This window comes from Pongo pygmaeus, chromosome 11 (genome assembly GCF_028885625.2).
Source record: "Pongo pygmaeus isolate AG05252 chromosome 11, NHGRI_mPonPyg2-v2.0_pri, whole genome shotgun sequence".
In the NCBI taxonomy this organism is placed as follows: domain Eukaryota; kingdom Metazoa; phylum Chordata; class Mammalia; order Primates; family Hominidae; genus Pongo; species Pongo pygmaeus.
Genome location: NC_072384.2, coordinates 76992300 through 77002775, shown reverse-complemented (window position 1 = coordinate 77002775; position 10476 = coordinate 76992300). Strand labels below are relative to the sequence as shown.

At 38.0% G+C, this 10476-nt stretch overlaps 1 non-coding gene across 1 annotated transcript; it reads left to right on the top strand.

Moving 5' to 3' along the window:
* The first annotated feature begins 2881 nt into the window (after positions 1–2881).
* LOC129032278 (small nucleolar RNA U13) lies at positions 2882–2985 on the top strand. The gene has a single exon (XR_008501291.1). It is a non-coding gene; the product is annotated as a small nucleolar RNA U13 (small nucleolar RNA).
* Positions 2986–10476: the final 7491 nt, after the last annotated feature.

Sequence of the window (10476 nt, the reverse complement as noted above, 5' to 3'; positions counted from 1 at the left end):
TGTTAGCTGTTCCCCTAGCATCTTCACTTCTTTACACTGCCTATTACAGTTGTAGTTATGTAATTAGCTGTTTAAACACTGTGTCCCTAGTCAGAATATAAACTTTGTGAACTCAGACGCTACGGCTGTCTTGTTCACTGCTTTGTCCATAGCATTTATCCCAATGCCCAGCACACAATGGGGTTCATTAAATATTTGATGAATGGATAGCAACATTCATGTTGTAGAGATACATATGGCCTCTTCCTTGACACTTGGGTTCTGGAACAGAAAGAACCTGGCCTGTTCCATATCGTATTGTTATTCTGTTAACTTTGGTTTGGTTTGATTATTTTTATCCTCTGTGTTTTTACATTTTGTTTTGAAAAGGCAAGAAAGAACCCTCAAGTGGAATTGCCTCTGGCAGTTGGAGCCACACCAGTGTTCTCAGAATACACCCTGTCCTTTCCAATTTCCTTCTTATGCTGTAACCACCAACAGTCTTGGAGTAACAAGTCTTAAATTCTGATTCTCAGTCTGCTAAAGTAAGATCCCTCATGGCCCCAACCACACTCCACTTTCTCTCTGAAAGCCTGTCAGAACTTCTCTCTTCTTGCTAAAGCATTTCACTTTCACCTCTGTTTAACAGTTATATTTTCTAGCTTTTTATTATAGTTGTTTTGATACCCATCTACCTAACCTACTAAACTCTGTGCTGTCTGAGGGCAGGTACACTGAGCTGATAAAATGTCTGAATCACCTGTGTATTCTCAGCATCTAGCACAATGTTAGGTGTTTATTAAACACAATTAAATTTTTCATTAGTATAGTAGCAGAGTGACTGGGGTAAAGTCCTTTAGTTTTATCGTTTCCATTCATCAATTCCATCATATATTCTCCCCCGCTTCCACCAAGAAGTACAGAGAATAAAGACATCCTATTCTCTTTTCCCTTCCTATGAAAGGTTTCCAAAATTACTGAGAAAGAAGAAAGAACCAAGGAGCCTTATGTAAGTAGAGAACAAAGAGAATAATGCCAATAAATACATACATTGTTTAAAGCCCTGCAGCTCTTCCTCAAATCAGATGATAAGAAGTTCAGAGTGCCAGGAGCATCTGGCAAAGGGCGTCTGCTGGAACTGATGTCTCAGAAGAAAAAAAAAGAAAGAAGAAAAAGCAATAGTCCATGTGATGATAAATGGAACATTCCTTATTGTTGATTCTTAGAAAGACAGTACCATACATTGTATGCCTTATAGTAGAAATTATTTTTCCTAATGTGTAAACATCTAAAAATAATACATTCAGCCCAGGCGCTGTGGTTCGCAGCTGTAATCCCAGCACTTTGGGAAGCCAGTGCAGGAGGATTGCTTGAAGCCAAGTATTCAGTACCAGCCTGGGCAACATAGTGAGACCATGTCTCTATAAAAAAAAATTTAAATATTAGCCAGGCACAGTGGCCCATACCTGTAGTCCTAGCTATTCAGGAGGCCGAGGCAAGGAGAATTGCTGGAGCCCAGGAGGTTGAGAATGCAGTGAGCTATGATCATGCAACTGCACTCTACCCTCTACCCTGTCTCAAAAATAAATAAATAAAAATAGCATATTTACTGAAAGCAAATATACAGACCTGGAAATATAGGTTCTAAACCCATTTCTGCCTCTATCTAGTAGGGTGACCTTGGTCAAGTCAGATTATCATCTATAGGTAGTTGTGCTGCATATGGGGCCTCTTGTTACAGATTTAAAGATAGAAACCCTCCTAAAGCAAATTCCTTTTATTTAAACCAGCCCTCGTGGAAGCAAATGTTGTCATGGGAAGGATACAGTCAGGCCATGACTGTCAATGAGAAACAAGATCGATGCCATTATTGAAGATATGATATCATATCATATCTAGGGAAACAAATCTTCTTATCAGTTGTTAATTAATTTCCATTCAGGTGTTTCTCTGTTTTCTTCAGTTCAGCTGGTACTTATTAAAAGCTTGTTACTCAAAAGAAATAACCTAATATGGCAGAATTGTGCATCAGGAAACCTGTGCTTTAAATCTGACTGTACTACTACAAGCTGTATGATCTTAGACACTTTATAATAGTGACAGTTGCCACCTACTGAGCATCTACTCTCTGCTCACTGTGCTAGGCCCTTTACAGGTGCTATTTCCTTTAGTTCCCACAAAGCCCGTCATGATAAATGCTATTAGCGTCATTATACAGATAACTCAAATGTGATTTGAAGAAGTTAAGTAATTTGCCACAGGTCACATAGCTGGTATAGTAAGTGAGATTCCAAAGTCCTTGCTTTTTTTCCAAAAAGCAAGTGCTTCTTTCCAAAGTGCTTTTTTGTGAAGAGTCCTGGGGGAATTCTTTACTCAAATTTTTCCAATCATAAAGTTAGGGAATTTAGTTATGTGACCTGCAGGAGTGATAGTAAATAAATGTAACTTTTTTGTTGACTTTTTACATGGATTTTTTTTTTTTTTTTTGAGACATGATATCACTCTGTCACTCAGGCTGGAGTGCAGTGGTATGATCATGGCTATTTTTTGTAGCGACAGAGTTTTGCTATGTTGTCCAGGCTGGTCTCGAACTCCTGGGCTCAAACCATCTGCCCACCTCCGTTTCCCAAAGTGCTGAGATTACAGGCATGAGTCACCACAGCAGGCCTATAATGGAAAATTTTTATCATACACAAGAATAGAGAGACTAATTCAGTGACCAATGCCACAGCCACAAAAATCGTCACTTCATAACCACTCTTATTTCATCTATACCCATTCACTTTTCTCTTTACCTCAACACCCAATGGATTCTTGTGAAGCAGTCCAGCTATATTATTTGATCTGTAAATATTTTAGTATTTATCATGAAAGGGAAAGACCTTTTAAAAACATAATCCTGATCCTTTTGTAGTTCATGAGCGTGATGATTGGGTGTTCACATGCATGTGTGAGATGTGCCACTGTTGAACCTTGTTATGATGTCAGCACATTACCCGTCTGACATGAAAAAATAATAATAATACCAATACTATTAGCATACCTTAAAAATTAACAAGAATTCCTTAATATCATAAAATATCCAGTGTTTGTGTTTCTTTCATTTTCTCCTTTTAAAAACATAGCTTAATATATTTTAATAGCAAACTTACAGGAATAGCACAGAAGACAGACAACATTAAAAACCTGTACTTGCATGTAGGACAACTCAGAAAAGTACAGTGAATGCACAGAATCGACTGTATTATCAAATGCTACCAACATTATTTAGTTGCCATCAATAAGAAATTTGCTTGTTTTTAAAAAGCCCAAATGCTGGCATTGTCCAGAAAATTTTAACAGGTTTATTTATATTGTTATAAAGTTGAACTGCTGGCCAGGTGCGGTGGCTCACGCCTGTAATCCCAGCATTTTGGGAGGCTGAGGCAGGCAGATTGCCTGAGGTCAGGAGTTCGTGACCAGCCTGGCCAACATGGTGAAACCCTGTCTCTACTAAAAAATGTGAAAATTAGCCGGGCGTGGTGGCAGGTGCCTGTAATCCCAGCTACTTGGGAGGCTGAGGCAGGAGAATCACTTGAACCCTGGAGGTGGAGTTTGCAGTCAGCTGAGATCACGCCATTGCACTCCAGCCTGGGTGACGAGAAACTCTGTCTCAAAAAAAAAAAAAAAAAGTTGAACTGCTGAAACTTGTTCACTGAAACACTTTGACTTGCATTAATGCTTTGTGTCCTTGCATTTTTAAAATTTGTTATTGATACACAATAGTTGTGCATATTTTTATCATACATGTGAAAATTTGATACATTCATATAATCAAATCTGTGTCCCTGCATTTATATTAAAAATTCGTACACAAATGAATATGGAGAAATTGCCAATACCTGATTTCTGTCTTCTGTTTTTCCACTTGTAATCATTGTATGTAGGTACCATTTGACCTCATGGGGAAAAAAAAATCAAACACTCACAACTACCAGTGTCAGGAAGAAGAGAGAGAGAGAGAAGAATGAAATGTTTTCCAGCACAGTGAATTCTTAAGCATGTTCTTCACATATGTGGTGTGCTAGCTGGATGTCTTTTGCCATAATTGTTACACATTTGGCATAGAGGACACATAGGTTGTTGTCTTCAAAAAGGCCACCCAAATAGGCCCCCCTTGCCTCCACAAAGCACCAATAGCTGTGCTCTGGAAGCACAGATCTGTTTTGAAGTCCTGAGAAATTTCTTGCACCAGGTGCTGGAAGGGAAGTTTGCAAATCAGAAGCTTATGGACTTCTGATAATATTTAATTTTATAGAGTACCACAGTACCAGTGCAGCAGTACCTCAATGATGAAGTTTCTTCAGCACTCCAGTAGAGGGTGAACTCTTGCAGGTGACTTTTGTATCCAGTGACTTCCTGAATGCTTTACCACTGATAGATTTGTGGGCCATAGTATAGAAATCTTTCTCACCTCCTTCTCCTTCCACTGGAGCTCAGTGAGCTAGAGGCAGCTTGTACTCTCTCTCTCTCTGTGACAATTTGGTCATTAAAAAAGATAATTTAAGATTTTTTTGCAGTTTTTTTTTTTTTTTTTTTTGTATCCCAAGGTAGTATATTCCACTAGGGGTATACAGTCAAATTACTGTGTTCTAATATCACTGATAATCAAAATATTAAAACAGTTAGTTAAAACCAATCAGAATGGACAGCCCCCTGCTATGATCTAACCCTTTAGTTATTGGACCGTAAGGATGAGGGGTGGGAAAGGTAATATCTCAGGGCAGCAGTAGTTCACCAACCTATTTGTTGTTTAACAAGCCAACATTGTTTCAATGTTTTGTTTTGTTTGTGACAGTGTCTCTGCTCTGTCACCCAGGCAAGAGTGCAGCAGTGTGAACACGGTTCACTGCAGCCTCGACTTCCTGGGCTCCACCTCAGCCTCCCAGTAGCTGGGACTACAGGCATGCACCACCATGCCTGGCTGATTTTTTGTAGAGATGGGGTTTCACCCCATTGCCCAGGCTAGTCTTGAACTCCTGGCCTCAAGCGATCTTACTGCCTTGGCCCCCGAAAGTGCTGGGATTACAGGCGTGAGTCACCACACCCGGCCTGTTTCAAAAACTGGGAATACCATCCTCTGCATACTGGCTTGTTACAAACCCTGGTATCTTTAAGTTCCATTCTAGCTCCAATAGGAATGTAAATAGTCACTTAATGGAGATACCCTTTCCCTGCTTCCTTACACTACTAGTCTTCATATACATAAACACACACATATAAACTTTACACATTTGTGTTATAGAAAATAACACAAGTGATTATTTTCTATAATTCTGGAAGTTCTGGCAAGTAAAATAAACAACAAAATAGAAATATGACTTATGACTATAAGGAAACAAAATTAATAGTATTTAGAACAAATATAATTAGATACCTAAAACAAAACTAACAAAAAATTAGAATAAGCAAATTATGAGTACAAACTTGTAGGCCAAACAAGTCTAAAAATCTATTGTGGTGGGGCCAGCTACAGTGCTAGCAGACCTGGATCAATTAGTAATTATAAGTGAAGTTAAATATAATTAAATATATAATTTAAATATAATTAATTATATAATTTTCAGCTCTTCTGATTTAATTCCACTAAAATTCTTAAGAATTACTTGCTCTGGCAGATATCTGTGCTATTGCCTTCACTAACAGCACTCTTTCCTAAGGAGTAATATCCCCATCTCCCACCACCACCCACATGGCTACAGCCAGAAATTTTCTGTGTTTACATGATCCTACTTTCCTGGCCACGCTTGATAAATCAGGGATAGGCGCACCCGATCTAAGCCAGTACAATAAGAGGCCTTCCTCTGGATTTTTCAGACTGGAATGAAGAAAGGGAGACAGTCACATGGTTCTTAAAGGACACTGACCCGAAGAGCTGTTAGTAATCATGTTTTCTGCTTCGGGCAGATTCTGTCTCAGATGAAGCTGATACACAGAGACGGGCCAAGCCAGTTGTCAAAGGGAATTCTGATGGCAATGGGGTTTCTGAGGTAGAACTATAGTTCTGCTTATCTCTTGGTTTGGCTTTTTAACCCTTCTTTGGAACCCATAAGCCAATAATTTCTCATTTTGGCCAAAGAAATTCAAATTAGGTTTCTATCACTTGCTGTCAAAAGAATTCCCACTTCACTGACAAAAGGAAAGGCATAGAATAAATTTTCCACAAGTAATAGATTTGTATTTGAGGCATGTTCATTTTACTGTATACAGATCTTTTCAGTTCCCTCACTATTATCAACTTTTAAAAATTTGGAATGTTCATGGTTTTTTGATTATGTAATTAAAAAAAAAAACTTGGACATTCAGGGTCTAGGGTGTGGTAAGGAGGTAAGTTTGGAAAGGTAAACTGAGATTAGAATATATAGGGCCTTAAATGTCATGTGAAGTTTAGACTTTATCCTGCAGGTAATGGGGATCCATTTGGCAAGCTGGAGAAGGATATGTTTAGATAAATAATTCTGGTGGCAATTTGGAGCTTCAGTAAAATGAAGGAAAAATGAAAACAGCTTAGTAGGTGCTGGAAACCTAATTACATAAAGGTTATTCCAGGTGTCCAAGGCAGGGTTGATGAGAGAATCACCTAGGAAAGTTACGCTGAAAATTGTCGGGAAATAGAAGGGTTCAAGAGACATTTGAAAGGTAGAATTGGTACTACTGAATGACCACTTGGACACAGGGGATGAAAATGAGGAAATACAGAAGGACTATGACTAGATGGGGATGCTATCAACACAGGAAAAGGAGGAAGAACAGATTTGAGAAGACACTATTCTTACTGAGTATCGCCACTCACTTTTATGATACTTCTAGCAGGTATGGAGCTAAAACGTATGATGTCCCATTATAACACTCACATTATATCTTGGCAGGTTGTTTGTACTTTACTGGATTTGCTGTATAATGTAGGATGCCAAAGTAATCATTACATTCTGGAACTTAGGAGTCGTACTTGGTCTCCGATGAGGAAGGCATTAACTGTGATTTCTGTCACATGCTGGTGTGTACTGATCTGGGACAAATCTTTGATTTAATGAATAGAATTAAATGTAATTATAGCCAACTTAAAATTCTGTATATCATATATAGAGAATACCATTAACTCATTGCTCATTGTCTACTCTGCCTTCCTCTAGTTTCATGATTAAGGGCAGAGGAGTTACAACTTTATAGTGAAATAAAATTGGATAGATATGATAAAGTAATGCGAGGCTTACATTTTCAAAGTAAATATTTCTGTGTTCAAAGCAATTCACCAGAGGGCCACTTTCCCTGTACCTTCCCTGAAGAACTAAAAGCTCTTGTCCACCTGATTTCTAAAGCAAAATTATCAAATGCCAGCAATGTAACTTGTTCTGTGTTAAAAACAGAACTAGACACCGTCCTTATCCTTGAGGACTAGCTCACTATCATTCCAGTATTTTTTAGAAAGTATGAAATTCCGATTTGCAGATGGTGACTTTGCCAAAATTGAAAGCTTAGTAGCTCACATACACTTGTGTGAGTACCTAACATCTTTATAATTCTGACAACACTAATGAGCTACAGGAAACACTGGCCAAATTCTGCTTGGTTTGGTTTCCATTCTTTTGCTAAATCCCTTACATCAGCACTGACCAATAAAAATATAAAGCAAGCCACATTTGTGATTTTAAATTTTCTAATAACCATATTTTTTAAAAGTAAAAAGAAACATGTAAAGTACATTTTAATAGGCTTTTTTAAAAACTTAGAGCAGTTTTAAGTTCACAGCAAAATTAAGAGGAATGTACAGAGACTTCTCATATACCCCTCGCCCCCACACATGCATAGCCTACCCCATTATCAATGTCCCCCACCAGAGTGGTACATGTTTTATAACTGATGAGCCTACAATGGAACACTCAAAGTCCGTAGTTTACTTTAGGGTTCACTCTTGGTGTTGTGCATTCTATGAGTTTGGAGAAATGTGTGACCTATAACCAGCATTATAGTATCACACAGAGTAGTTTCACTGCCCTAAAAATCCTCTGTGCTCCACCTATTCATCCCTCCTTTCACCCTAACCCCAGGCAACCACTGATCTTTTTACTGTCTCCAGAGTTTTGCCTTCTCCAGAATTTCATGTGGGTGGAATCACACAGTATGTACAGCCTTCTCAGATTGGCCTCTTTATGAAATTAATTTTAATACTATATTTTCTTTAACAAAAATTGTTTAATGTGATTACTTTAAAGTAATCAATATTTAACTATTACTAATTAAATACTTTACATTCTCTTTTCATACTAAGTCTTCTAAATATCCACCAGATACATATCTATATATATATTTTACATATAATTTTTTTTTATATGTTTATATATAGAGATATGTATCTGGTGTATATATATCTATATATACAAAATCTGGTAAATTTACACCAGATTTTGTAGACTTACAGCATATCTTAATTCAAACTAGCCAGATTTCAACTTGATCACCACATGTGACTAGTGACTACTATATTAGATAGTGCAACCTTAGATACGAGTCACAACTGGAGACATCTTTGAAAGATTTAAGCTGCCTGTCCCTTAATTTAACAATGAATACAATGTCCTTTACACTATTGGCCACTTACAGGTGGAAGGCCACTCCAAGACTAAGGGAGAAAGGTAATATGATGGAAATTACAAATATGCATTCTAATATTTAATCTTTTTTCATTCAAGCATCTATCCTGCCATTCAGTTTTCCATGCTTTGAAGAATGGAAAATGGTGTTACTTTTCTGTCATGATGAGTAATGGATTAGATAGTAAGGAAGAGTGGAGTTGACATTATATTGAATTTATTCTCAATTATGGAAGTCACGTGCTATTTTGGAGACAGCGCCAGTTTAAGAGGAGGATTTGAGCCTTTATTCTGGTAGACACTATATGGCCTGAGACGGATCAAGTCAATTTTTTGGATATTTTCTTATTCTCTAAAATGAGATTGAACTAGTTCAGTGGCTTTTAAACCATACTCTAGGGAATGTAAGGGTTTATATGGGAAGAGTAAGAGTGAGGAAGGATTTAGGTGGAATTTTTCATGCACACACATACATACACACATACACACACACACACGCTGGCAGATTCAACCACTGCTGGATCAAGTTTATTGGATGTATATATTAATCTTCAGTGTAAGTTCCAGAGCTAATTAAAATTTTAAACATAGTAACTAGATAATTTGATCATATCTACTTTCCTTTTCAATGATAATATCAGGTATAATGTTCACACCTTCTGGCCCATTTCTACATGTCCTTTCACATACTTTTTACTCAGGCTTCCTTGTGACCAGTCTTAACCCTTCCAAGTCACTGGTCAAGTTACCAAACTATTAGCCACTGCTAATTCCAGGCAAACTGAACAATGAGATACATATTATTTCAATTTCTGCCTATTTTGAGGATTGCCCCTTTTTTTCTTTTTCTTTTTTTTTTTTTTTAATAAATTGAGATGGGGTCTCACTATTTTGACCAGGCTGGTCTTGAACTCCTGGCCTCAAGCAGTCCTCTCATCTTAGCCTCCCAAAGTGCTGGGATTACAGGCATGAACCACCATGCCCAGCCAAGGATTGTCCTTTCCCCTGGTCTTTCCGGGTCTTGGAGTGAGCTGTAAATGCTAAAGCAACCCACTTCAAGCCAAGAAAAAAGGATCTGTAAACCAGGATTTTAATTTTTTCCTCTCAAATCAATTGGACATAGTGAATACCCCATGAGACACTCACATGTAAGTTAGGGAGGGACAGCAGTGTGACAGACGTAAGTAGCAGGAGAATACAAGCAACGTGCTCACTAAACTCACTCATCCTCAGGACTATCCAGGCCTGGTGAGTTATGAGCCTGAATTAACACGTGGATCCTGATAGGCAATTACGACGCAAAGTCACTTGGTGTCTCAGGGTTAGGTGTTCCACTGGGACCTAGTAGCAAGCCTCTAAAATCCAAAGAGGTCCACCAAAATAGTACCTCTTCATATTGGTAAGGAGCTCAGGTACAACAGTTTATCTCTCACTTTAGAATTGTAGCCAAACATGTTCTGTATACCACTGGACCCTTGAAAAGTTTCCACTCGAGCGCTTATGTATTTTTTTCAAGGTATCCAAGGTATTTATTGCTTTCTACTCTTTTGTCCCCACCTGTATGGGATGAATAATCTGATATCATGTGAGATGAGGAAATAAGAAGCTTTCTGCTGACTTCATTTTGACCCAGGGTCCAAAAGGTGATGTAATCCTATGGCAAGAAGGTAAAGCTATATTCTTGTCTGTACCAGATGAAAGTGAACTATCTCTGCTTCATCATTCACAACTGTCCTAATAAATGGCCACAAGTCCCTTTGTATTCCAGGAGGTAGATTCAAGTAGGCACTTCCTCGAGGGTACTCAGATTTCCTTTAACTGTGTCTGAGAACGGATTCATATCTGGAAATTGGATAACTGTCTCTCT